This window comes from Manis javanica, chromosome 2, assembly GCF_040802235.1.
Source record: "Manis javanica isolate MJ-LG chromosome 2, MJ_LKY, whole genome shotgun sequence".
Lineage (NCBI taxonomy): Eukaryota > Metazoa > Chordata > Mammalia > Pholidota > Manidae > Manis > Manis javanica.
In genome coordinates this window covers 207098656-207111523 of record NC_133157.1, presented here as the reverse complement: position 1 = coordinate 207111523, position 12868 = coordinate 207098656, and the positions used below count along the sequence as shown (strand labels likewise).

Genomic DNA, 12868 nt, shown 5'->3' with positions numbered 1-12868 from the left:
CCAAAGGAAAACACTTGCCCAGGAACCCAGAGGGGAAAAGAGAGAAAAAGGGAAAGGAAGAAAGGAAAAGAAAAAAAAAGTACTCATCGAGAGGTACAAGCCATTCTAAAAGATTTTGTTTAAGAAAGAAAAAGAGTGGAGCAAACATCCTGGCAGGCCGCTGGGCCCTTTCACCCCCTCCTTTTCCTGTAATTGCCAGAAGGCTTACACTGTGAGATGTCAGCCAGAAACAGAAAGAAAAATCTCCAGCAGGGTGGAAAGTGAGGAAATGAAACCTTAGACACAGGGAGGGACAACAAAAGGAAATAAATAAATTATATATATATAAATATTTTATATATTTTAATGTAAATACATAATAGGTAAATTATATATAACTAAATTAAAGCAAAATTTCCTGATTTAATTCAATTGAAAAATCTAAAATGTATACCCTAAAATTTATATAAAACATTATGTATATGAATTATATAAGGCAAATTATATAGCAACATTGATTCATTTCTACACCAGAAGAATTTATATGACAAAAAGATTAAAAGGTTATTGACTTTTGTGCCTCTACAACACGGATTTTAAGTTAACTTTTTAATATTTGTTAAAATGCACCAATTGATAAAGCTTTGTAGACCTGATCCACACTGAGGCTCAAATAATAGCAATACATTGGGATCCCATTGCATTTAAACATTGTATCCTTACAAAGTAACTAGATATGAAATAGAGGAAAAATAATATTCTTACTCACTTTAACTGTAGTCTTGCCTAAATATGCTATAGTCATAATACATTGCCCCAAAGTATCCCATGTTGTCATAGAATCTCTGATACAATAAATAATAAAGTAAGTCTTTGTCATTTATAAATGGCTTATAAATGTGACTCCATGAATCCCCAGTTAAAGTACTTAACATGGCCCAATATAAGTTAAACGGGGGCCTTTAAGGATTAAAACTTACTATATAAAACCTAATGAATAAAGGGATAATCACTCCTATTGGGTCTCCGTTTGACTGCCCTGTTTTGCTTGTTCTGAAACCTAGGGAGGGGGGAAGACCTGTTAGTCTTATCTCTACTGATCTGAGTGCTTTCATTGGTTTACAACCTTCCAAATAAGCCATTGTTTCAACCAGATGTGACAGATGTTGAGCCCACATGCTGCTGAGCCTGGCCCTATAACCCAAATAACTCCTAGCTTGCCCATCCCCAGCCAGACCAATTGTGAAACCAACCAGGCAGAGAACCTATAGCAATGACCGAGTCAGGGGCTGCCTGCAGGCCAGTAATGTTGGAGCTGCACCCTCAGCCTCACTGTAATACCAGAGAACCGTAGAAACAAGACTCACACCAAGTGGGTATCCAGTCCCAATTCCCAGGACATCGCTCTGGCCCAGGCGGTCACTGCTAGAGGTGACATGTCTCACATGACATAGCCTGAGCACCAGTCCTTGCCATTGGAGATGACCTCACCCCAATACTAAAATCCTCTGCCCCAGGGATGCTTATACCTCTCTTGAGGCACAAGTTGGACATTTAATGCCTTTCTTCCTTTCATGCTAGAGAGTCTATGATGTTTTTTGAGTTTGCCATCTATTTAGCCCTTGGTCCTGATATATGCCTAGCTCTCTCCCAAAATGCACACGCCTGCACTTCCAAGCCTGCAGGAGAAACTGGTAGTCATTACCACTATCCCTGCCATTCTAGCGATTTGTGGAAATGATTGCTTTCCAAGTAAGCACCTGCCTTATATGAGTCGACCCCTCAACCCCTTGTGGAGAGGACAACCCTCTCCCAGTGCCTTCCTCTTGTCCCTCTCCAGCTTCTAGCACAATCTCCTACCCTGTGCTTCAGACCATGACCATTCCTTCTCTTGTTCACATACAATGACACTAACCTTACATGTGCTTTACTAACTTAGGAGTTCATACCCAGGAACAACATCACTGCCACACCTTCCACCTTACCCAGGGAATACACCAAGATACTACTTTCAATTATTGTGTGTGTGTGTGTGTGTGTGTGTGTGTGTGTGTGTGTGTGTGTATACTTTACTTTTATTTTTTTAAATCAGAATGTGTCAAACCACCTGCCATACTTGTTATAATGCCAAGATATTGTTAGACACCCTAGAAATTTCAGATCTATTTTCCTGGCTAATGTTACATAATTGGGAAACCTAATTATGTACTAGCCTACAAGGATTCCTTATATTTCTACTTATGTTTCTGCCTTTTTACTCTCAAAGTAAAGTATTTTCTGTGTTGTTAAGGGCAACTTATGCCCTACTCTGTAAATGTCACCACTAATGTTACTCCAAAGCTTCCTTAATATGATGCCAGAACATCACAGAGCCAATTGTATTAATAATATTTTCTTATTTTCTATAATGATATTATGATATCTGGGGCTTCACTGACTGGGGAGGGACTTGCCCACTGTTCACATTAGAGGCTACTTGGGACCACCAAGAATTTATAAGATAAACACTTAAAGGAAAACATACACACACACACACACACACACACACACACACTGTCACACACAAATGGTTAGCAACAATCAAGAGACCAAAAAGAAAAGAAATTTACACACCTAGAGATACACCCATTCTAAAAGATATGTTTTAAAAAAGAACAAGAAAAGAATAGATTAGAAAGCCTGAAACAAAAACTGCTGCTTAAAGTTCCCCTCCCTCCCTTTCCTGTAATCACCCCAGAAAGCTCACACTGTGAGTTACCAGCCAGGGACAGAAACTGTGAAAAGACAGTCTCTTCACCAAATGGCCCTGAGAAAACTGGACAGCTATATGCAAAAGGGTAAAACTAGACCACTATCTAATGCTATACACACAAAATTAATTTCATGTGGATTAAAGACTTGAATATAAGACCTGAAACCATAGAATGCCTAGAAGAAAACATAGGCAGTACGCTCTTTGGCATCAGTCTTAGCCAAATTTTTTTTGGACCAGTCTCTTCAGGCAAGGGCAACAAAAACTGAAATAAACAAATGGGATTACATCAAACTAAAAAACTTTTGCACAGTGAAGGAAACCGTCAGCAAAACAAAAAGGCAACCTTCTGAATGAGAGAAGATATTTGCAAATCATACATCCAGTGAGGGGAATGCCCAAAGTGTATTTTTAAAAAAACACAATTCAAGATTAACAAAAAAAAAAAACACCTAATGAAAAAAATGGACAAAAGACCTGAGCAGGCATAGACCTCACCAAAGAAGATACACAGATGGAAAATGACCACATGAAAAGGGTACAGTCCAGGCTGCATTATGGAATAGTAACAATTTGCACATACACTCTATGGGACTTTGAGAATGGACTGCTTATTCTATCATGGTATAATCATTGTAAAATAGACTAGAATAATCAGTGTAGCTATTTTAAGGGGTGAAAGAAAGATATTGCCCAGAAAGCATTATATTATGAAACAGGCATATCCATGCTGAGCTCAGATATTTAAAAGGCATTTAGAGAAAAAAAAAATTACTTAGAAGCAGCAAGAGTTGTTGATTATAACTGTTCAACTATATCAGTGATTTTAACATAACTAAAAAGTGTCAATCAGAGGGGCGAATGTCAGCATGGAATGTTGGAAAAAAAATACATCAGAGACAAAATCTTCAGCACTAGCTGTCCAATATTCTCTATAGCAAGAGTCTTGGTCTTTGGACTTGACCTTTCCAAGCCAGGTGATAAGTATGGCCTAAGTTTGTATTGCTCAGTGTTCAGAAGTATCAGTTCTGAAGTCAATTTCCCTGAGTGTGATATGAATCTATGCTCTACCTATTTGAGCATAGTGATGTTGTATTAGATATTTAACCCACTTAACACTCAATTATCTCCCATAAAAATGAGGTTGATGAAAATATCATACGTGATTGTTGTTAGGATTAAGCAACTTGGCACACTGTCTAACAAAGAGTAATTTATCTGTGTGTTAGTGGTGAATTTTATTTTGGGCTGTTATGTTATGAATTTATTGTATTGTCATATCCTTGTACAGTTGCTCTTATTATTCCCATCTTACTAGGCAACCATAAAAAGAAGATCAAAACAATGTAATAATATTTTTATGTGTTCTTATGTGTTTATGTGTTTTAGCATGTGGCCCAGGATCCATTAAACAATAAGTGCTCAACGCAGGTTAAATTTTGAATTGTCTTCCCCATTAAATTTGTGTATGAGATGAGTTTGTAGTAAATTAATATTCTGATTACACATCTGCAACTTAACATCTTTGTTGTAATAGCAAAAAGTAAATTTACAAATATCTTAGGGAACTGAGAAGGGAGTGGGAAGATAGTCCTGAAACATTTTAGAGAATAAATAGTTAATGGAGATTAATCAGTCAATAATTATCTTAGGTCAAGAGAGTGCATGCCATAGGACAGTTTATGTTTAGATTCTGCCTTTGTTTTGTTTTAATGAACTTGTAATTATTCATAACCATTTGATAGGTTTATGTCTGACATCAGATCATTCATACTATTTTTCTCCTAAGAGGTGAAATTTCTAAATCATTCTCTTTGGGGAGATTTTACTGCCCTAATCCCTGTGCTTGAGGAGAATCTATCATAACTGGCACTAGATTTGATGGAACACAAACAAGAAGGATTCTTACCTGGCAGGGGAAATACCATGGTTACTCAGGTGGTTTTCCCAGGTAAGCGCATCCACTGCACTGCAGGTGAGCTGACCTCGGCAGTTTCCCCAGATGTGAGGAACTCAGTTGCATGGTTAGTGGCAGTGGAGGACTGTGATCATGCTTTTCCTGGTTAAAAAAAAAAAAAGGAAGGAGAAGAAAGCAAGAAAACAAGGGGAGCAGTGGCTCCCTGGAAGCAGAACGTGTGGTGGAAACGTCTCTGGGCTGGGAGTCTGGAGACCAAGTCCTAATCTGGGCTGGGTGTGGATGAGTCACCAACCAAGGGTGGATCCATTCTCACATTTGTAAAACAAAAGGGTTTGAACTTCAATAAATCTCTTCGAGGTCTTCTTTCTGGTGTTCTCTTACTCTATGAGGAATGACAAAGAAAGATGTAACACTTCTCAGGGATTTTAATTAGTTCAAAGAGAAATGAGAGTTTTAGACATTTATGGTTGCTGTAACAAATTACCACACACTTGGTGGATTAAAATGATGCAGATTTATCCCCTTTTAATTCTAGAAGCCAGAAGTCCGAAATCAATTTCACCAGGCTAAAGCCAAGACTTTGGCAGGGCTGGTTCCTTATGGAGGCTGTAGGGGAATCCTTTGCCAGCTTCTAGAAGCTCCCTGAATTCCTAGTGCATTCCTAACACATCACTGAGGCTTCTTGCCTCCATCCTCATATCTCCTCTTTCTGTACTCAAATCTCCCTTTGCTTCTTTCTTATGTAAAGACTCTTGTGATTCCATGTAGGGCCCACCGGGATAATCCAGAATAATCTCTCCATTTCAAGATCCTTATTTTAATCACATCTGCACACTCCCTTTTACCTTATAAGGTAACATTCATAGGTTCCAAGAATTAGCATTTAGATACATTGGGGAGTTATTATTCAGCCTACCACAAGAACCATTCCAGGAATCCCATAAATGAAGTCATATCGGAGCCAGTGGAGAACGAGAAAGGATAGCCATAAATTGACATCAGATTATAAAGATTTTAAAAGTCAGTAGAATTTCAACCCATCACACTAGGGGAAAATTAGCATCTGATAAAATCCAGTGCTAACAAGGGTATGGGAAAATGGAAAACAGACTTTCTCTTATATTATTTTTGGTAATGTAGATAGGTGCAATCTTTCTGGGGGCAGTTTGGTGATAATCTCCTACAATGTACAATAATGTTTGATCTAACAGTTCCACTGATTTAAACTTATCCTATCAATATACCAGTAAAATACACAACTGCCTCTGTATTCATATATGCTCACCATAATTTTATTTATAATAGGAAAACCTAGAGAATCTAATATACTCATTGCTGGAGAACCGGTTTAATAAATTTTGGTATAGATACACCAAGGAGCACTTTTGGCTATTAAATAAATGATATAATGAAAACATTTGCAACATATATTACTCATAAAAAAGTTAAGGTGCACAGAGAAGTGATCCATTTCATGTAAAAATGATAGGCTATTTGTAAATCAGAATGGGCATGATTTTTTTTTTCTGGAAGTATATATAAGACACTAATAATAGCAAGTTCCTTTTGAGAAGGGAGACTCTGGGGAAGGAAGAATGTGTTTCCTTTCAACCTTAAACTTTTTCTGTTCAGTTTGAAGTTTCTAGCTACGTGCTTGTATAGCACTGTTTTTTTTTTTTAAGTGCAGCCTCTGATGCCAGTTGTCCAGAGTTTGAATTGTAGTACAAATAGGGGAAGTTAATTACCTGTCTGTGCCACAGTTTCCACAACTGTAAAATGGGGATACTGAGTACTTTGTTCATATGCTTGTTAAAAGAATTAGGAGCAAATGCACCCAAAGTACATAAAACAGTGCCTGCCACACTGCAGATCCCTCAAATATTATCCATTATTACATGTTGCTTTTATTTACCCAAGGTCAATAAGAGCTATCTAATAAGTGCTATTTTTTTTTTTTTTACAAAAGATGGAATAAATTAGGATGAGTCTGGACAGCTTAAGGAGCCTTTCAAAGTGTCTGAGCTCATAGCACAGAAGACCACAGATAACACTTTTCTAGTCTCTTATAATTGACAAAGCACTTTCAGGAATCACTTGCTGTTTTAGGTTTAGGAGAGGGCCCAGCCAATAGAACACAGGTACATTGGAAGGGAAATGGGCATCAAATGGTCCGTAAGTGGGTTTGGCATAACAACACAGGTATGAGGCAGTGTGGCTCTTGACTAAGTGGTGGAAGCAGGGGAGAGTAAGGTTGGCTAGGAATGGGACCTGGTAATGAGTTGAACAAGGTAATGAAAGAAAAAGATGAGCCAAGGATTTCTACTGTGAGAATCGGTTAGAATGGTGGTATTAGTGATATAGAGAACATTTTGGAGTCAGGTGGGAAGGCAGAGGCTGGTGTCTTGAGACTCAGGGATGCGGTTGCATCAAGAGCTAGTTTGAACGGAATGTTGTTGTTGAAAGGTTATGTATTTGGAAATTTAGACAATACAAAAGGGAATGAATCAAATAATAATTTCAAGCAAGAGCTATCTTTATGATAAAACCCAACATTTTTTTATATGTGTTGGAGTTGATTCATTTGGTCTGATGTTTTAAAAATCTTGGGTTAAATTAACAGGTGGATCTGTTCTGTTATATAATCAGTAATAATACATCACCAAGTCATTTAACTGCTTTGAGTCTTGATTTCCTCATGCATAAAATGGCAGTAATAATACTATCCCTTTTATAAGGTTGTTATATTAAACAAGGTAATTATAAATCAATTACCTTGTAAAGCACTTGGATGTGATGATGCTCAATAAATGTTAATGGAGGTGAGAATGCGTAAGGGGAAGGTGGTTCTTGCTGCCTTGTGATCGTATGTAAACTCTTCTGTTGTCTGAATAGTCCAGACAAATTTACTGCATATTCCATTTCAGCTGTTGCTGTGAGGAGGGAAACAGTTTTTTGAATGATTAAGAATCTCTGTCTTTAGATAAAATTCAGGAAACCAGGGCAAACGCTGGCTTTCTCCTTCCCTGACAGATGTCATAGTGCAGGGTGGTTCTGTTACCTAATTTGAATCTGAGCCATTAGCTTCCTGGAAAGTAAGTGTCCACATGTTAGATGAAACTTTTCTCATCTGAGGGCCTTCTGCTGAGGCCATGTGGTTAAATATGAGCATATTTAATACAATTAGCCAGATGCTTAGCAGTTCAAAGATTGTGACAGTCTTCTGATCCTTGTCACTGGAATTCAGCAGTTTGATTGTCACCCAAAGTTATAGGAAAAGGAACTTAGCAAAAACTAAAAAAAATAAGGAAAAATAAATGTATCCCCTCTTTAAAAAAGGATTAAATATGATCCTTACCCACCCTTACTGAAATCTCCCACATGTGAAAGTCCAAAGAACTTTCAGGTACCAAAATCTGAGAAGAAAAAAAAACAAAGAACATAAATCTCTATTTGTCAGCAAGGAAATGACTAACTCCATTCCTGCTCATCCCTTCAATATGAGAAAGCCCAATCAAGCAACTCCCAGTGACCACTTACACATACATGTGTGTGTGCACATATATGTGCAAATAAGCTTTTAAGTAGAAAAGTATAAGATTGGTCTAGTACTTCCTATATCTTCAATCTCTAATTCCATTTTGCCTGCAATGACAGAATTGGTGAATTTCCTGTACAGTTTCTGTGGTTCAACCAAACATCAGTGTTCCCTGGTTCCTAGACAGATAGACATCCACACTTAGGGTTTTGATGGTACATTTCTCTGCCTTTGGGAGTAAACTGTGAAAGTGTGGATGTCTGAATCATATTGTGAACTCGTGCACAGAAATGACCCACCCCCATACTACCAGTAGTGGCAAGGAATGAGACCAAGTCATACTGTTGGGTCCGTGCAATCGACCTCCAAATAACTGGGAGACGCGTGGATGCAAAAGCAAGAGCATTTATTGGGTAGCCAGCATGCTGGGGTCTCACACTCACAGGTGGGGACCCCAAAGTACAAGTTTGTTCTTCTTTTATACACAGGAATGGGGTTGTGCACAGAACAGGCCGTGCACAGAACCGACTGTGCGCAGATATGACCTGAGCTTCACTGCAATTGGTCTCAACTTGTTCACCAACCATTTGGACTGGTTCTTTCTAGGTGGAGTGACACTCCTGACTGTCGGGTAGGTGAGCCATCCACCTTCCACTGGCCGGGAGCATTCGGCCAGCCCTGGCAACTGTGTCGGTTAAATTTTTGTAATTCTTGTAACTTCTTCTTGATGTGACCTGCCTTTTACAAAATGAAGTCACTTATAATATGGAGTAGCTCATGTCAAGACTCTTTAGTCAGAACTCTTCAATACCTGAAGTCAAAACACCTGGGTCTCAGCTAGCACTCTGCCACTGCAGGATGTTGCCTGTCTTCCAGTCTTACTAGGCCTCGGTGTGCTCGCCTGTAGAACAGGGCTAGCACGGACTGTCTCATAAGGTTGCTTTGGGTGCTCAGCTCCTCCTCTCTTGGCTTCATTCCATTTAATCCTTATCCAAAGGATTAAACATTTTCTAATATGGATTCAAAATATTCTGTAACAGCAGACAGACTGAGGCAAGCTTTCTTCTTTCAAGTGTAGAGAGGGCAGATATAAAATGATGGTAATAACGGTTGTGCCGCAACATAGTTTAGGAGACTCTTGGTATCACCCAATCGGCAGTGATACTGTGCAACATGTCTCTAACAGATGTCAGTAGCTAATATAAGGCAATCGTATCAATGTCAAAAGAACGTACTGTTTAAATCTGATATTGGTAAATGTATATTCATACAAACCCGTATTTTTAAAATCACATTTTCATCAGCTCTCATCCCGAGTCAGGGTAGAACTCCACCCCCAGAGCCTCACCCTTGAGTCTGATACGAGGGCAGCCTGTTGATTTCACAGCCACACCACTGGAGAAATACCAGAAGAGGGGAAAGAATGGGGGAAAACAGCAGGTTTGGGATTTCGGAGGCTCGTTAACTGGCAGTTATACCTTGGCTTTCTCTGGTTCCTCCTCGTTTTGGAAGCGGGAGGCGATTGTAAAAGGAAAGAGTATTATTTGTTCCTGACCATCAGAGGCAACTCCTTTTTTTCTCTGTCTCTTCCTTATTAATGCCACATGGCAAATATATCAGTTCTTTGCTTTACAAGAATGAGAACTGAGGATGTGGATGATCATGAAAACATGCTCTGCCTGTAGATTTTCTTTTGAAGTAAATGAAATTTTAAAAAACAATAATTTTGTTAAATTGAATGCTCAGGAATAATTATTGGATGTAATTAACTGTTAATTGCTAATAGGGTGCTTGATTTTTAGAACTAATATTGAGCTTTTGATAAATTGAATTTAAATAATTAGCTTTCCTATTAGTGGAGAAAAGCCCCAGTGAGCCCAGGGAGGTGTAGAAAGGAGGGCATTGCATGCCAAAACTTCTTCTTAAAAAAATTTTAACATTTGTTAAGCTCTTACTATAAGCCAGAGGCTCTTTAAGTGTTTATATGTGTCTCATTTAATCTTCACATTAGCTTTATGAGGTACATCAGATCATCCCTATTTGACCCAGAAGCAAACTAAGATGTAAGTCACACAGATAGTAAGTGACAGAGTCAGGGTCTTAGCCTAAAAAGCACCAAGGAGGATATTATTGGCTTAGAATAGAAAAAACTGTGTTTTGAGGAGCAACAGAACATTGCTATCTTCCCCGGCTCTTGAAGAAAGCATAGACTTTCTCTTTCCTGACAATAAAAGTCGGATGAAACAGTGTGCTTCTCCTTTTCGTTAATCCAGGTCCTTCAATCTCAGCGCTGTCGATATCTTAGGCCAGACCTTTCTTTGTTGTGATCACTATCCTGTGTATTGTGAAATGTTTAAGTGACCAAACATGCCAGTAATGAAAGCTCGCTCCACTTGAGTTATGACAGCCAAAAATGTCTCCAGATATTTCCAAATGTCTCCCTGGAGGCCAAAACCCCTCTTGAGAACCACTGCTCAAATCTAATCAAAATACCTTCCTTTAGTACCTGCCTCCAAGCCTTAAAATGCCTGGTATAGAAAATACTGAACTATATAAGTATGTGAAGTCATATTTATTATAAGTAATTGCATGGACATTCCTGATTTTTAGAAGTTTGAACTGAGCACCTTACTGTGAAATACACAGGAAAAGTATTTGAAATCCTATGTGGCATAAAAACATTGAAACATAATCAAAAGGAGGCATCAAGTTTGTAGAAAGAACTCAAAACACAGTACAGGATTTGAATTTTACATCTGCAAACTCATTAGCAGATATTGGGCAAATCTCGAATTTTCCAGCTCTGTTTTCCTCGTCTATCAAATGAGAGTAATAATCCTGGCTTTGCCCCTTCACAAAGCTCTTAGATGCATCGGGCCAGAGGATGCATGTGAAAGTACAAAGTGTTACCAGGTTTTATTACTGCCGATTTGCCCATGGTCATCCAGAAAAGTAAATGCTGAGCTGAGATGGAAATACCACAATGAATATTCTCTTTCTTTAGACGAAGTGTGACAAATATGTGGTCCCAGTCCCCTGACTGTGCAGATATTGCTAATTAATCACAGATCTCCTTCCTGGTGTGGCCCCAGAACTTCTCAGCAGCACACTCCAGACAGCTATAAACTAAAGGTCAGATTTTGAACTTGAAACCAAATCTATTGGTTATTTCTTTATTCGACAATGCTGCCACTTGGTTCTGAATCCTTCAGGGATCAGCTACTTTACACCTTATTTTTTTTCTTTTATTGAACTATCAGTGATATACAATCTTATATTGGCTTTAAGCATACAACCCAGTGGTTCAACTGTTACCCATATTAAATCCTCACCCCCACTAGTGCAGTTACTATCTGCCAACATAGGAAGATGTTACAGAATCATGGGCTGTATTCTCCCCACTGGATTACTATCCCCATAACCAACTTACATTATGAGAGATTTTTGCTTTTACACCTTACTTTTTATTTAAAACGTTAATATATTGGTGTTTTTTCAGGTACCATGAACAGGCAAGTCAGACATTATTGGCCAATCCATCATTTATCTCAGGCTTTCCAAGTTTATAGCCTGTGATGAGTCAGATCTCAAGCCTCACTTGCGAGGCAGGCATTCGCACATAGTCCTCAGACGTTAGAAGGCATCTAACATGAGTGTTTGTGGAAAACCAGATTGCTGGACACACCCTCAGAATTTCTCACTTAATGGGTCTTTGACGGGGCTTAGGAATTTGCATTTCTAACATGTTCCCAAATGATGCTTATATTGCTGGTCCAGGGACCATATTCTGAAAACCATTACATTAGTGAAAAGACAGCCGCTTTAGAACGAGAAGGACATAGCTTGAGAAATCCTTCTGGTTTTTATAATTTCTGTAATCTTGGGGAAAATGGTAGGCCTTTCTATGTTTGATGTTAGCACTTTGTGAAGTGGTTAATGAAAGCTGATCTGCTTATTTTATTGAGTGTTTTGAAGACTAAATTACATAGAGGATGTGGAAGGCTTACAAATGGCAGATGCCCTAGATGAGTAAATGCTTATTGGTGCTTTTGTTTTAATCTGGGGGAGGTTTCTTTTTAGCCTGGAAATTCAACCAGCTGTTCATGAGCCCACCTCTCCTGGGCAGGTGAATAGCTTTCTCTCCCTCTCACAAGCCATGGGCTGGCTGGCTGCCCCAAGCTGCAGGGAACATGCCAGCTCTCTATGCAATGTTCCCACAACTTTCTCAGGCTGAACCAGAGTTTACATGTAGGAACTGCCTTCAGAATGTTCTAGATGTTTAGCTCAAGGCATTGTTCCCCTTTCCTGGTCTACAGGGACTAAAGGGAATCTGTCAGTCAGAAGATGAACTAGGGTGGAACTGTCAGCCATTGGCAGTTACTCCTCAGAGGTTTGCTTGTGACTCATGATAGCAACTTGCCAGGCAGAGGAGAAGGAAATCATCTGGAAAACACCCTCAATAAAACTCAAACAAATATTCTGGGAAAAGAGAGAAAAGTGAATATAATGGTGAAGCAAAGTCAAGGTCCCCTTAAGATTCCTATCAGTCCTGCCTTAATTTTTTTATTGATGATAGAAAGAACCCAACCTTGAAGCTCTAATTCCAGGCTTTGACACTTCCTTGACTCTATGGTATTGGAGATGTGACTTCCCAACTCTGATACATTTAAAAGCTTCATGGATG

The 12868-nt window shown here is 38.8% G+C and overlaps 1 non-coding gene across 1 annotated transcript; it reads left to right on the top strand.

Moving 5' to 3' along the window:
- The first annotated feature begins 4632 nt into the window (after positions 1-4632).
- On the top strand, positions 4633-4792 carry LOC118970000 (U1 spliceosomal RNA). Its single transcript, XR_005057816.1, has one exon. It is a non-coding gene; the product is annotated as a U1 spliceosomal RNA (small nuclear RNA).
- The last annotated feature ends 8076 nt before the right edge of the window (positions 4793-12868 follow it).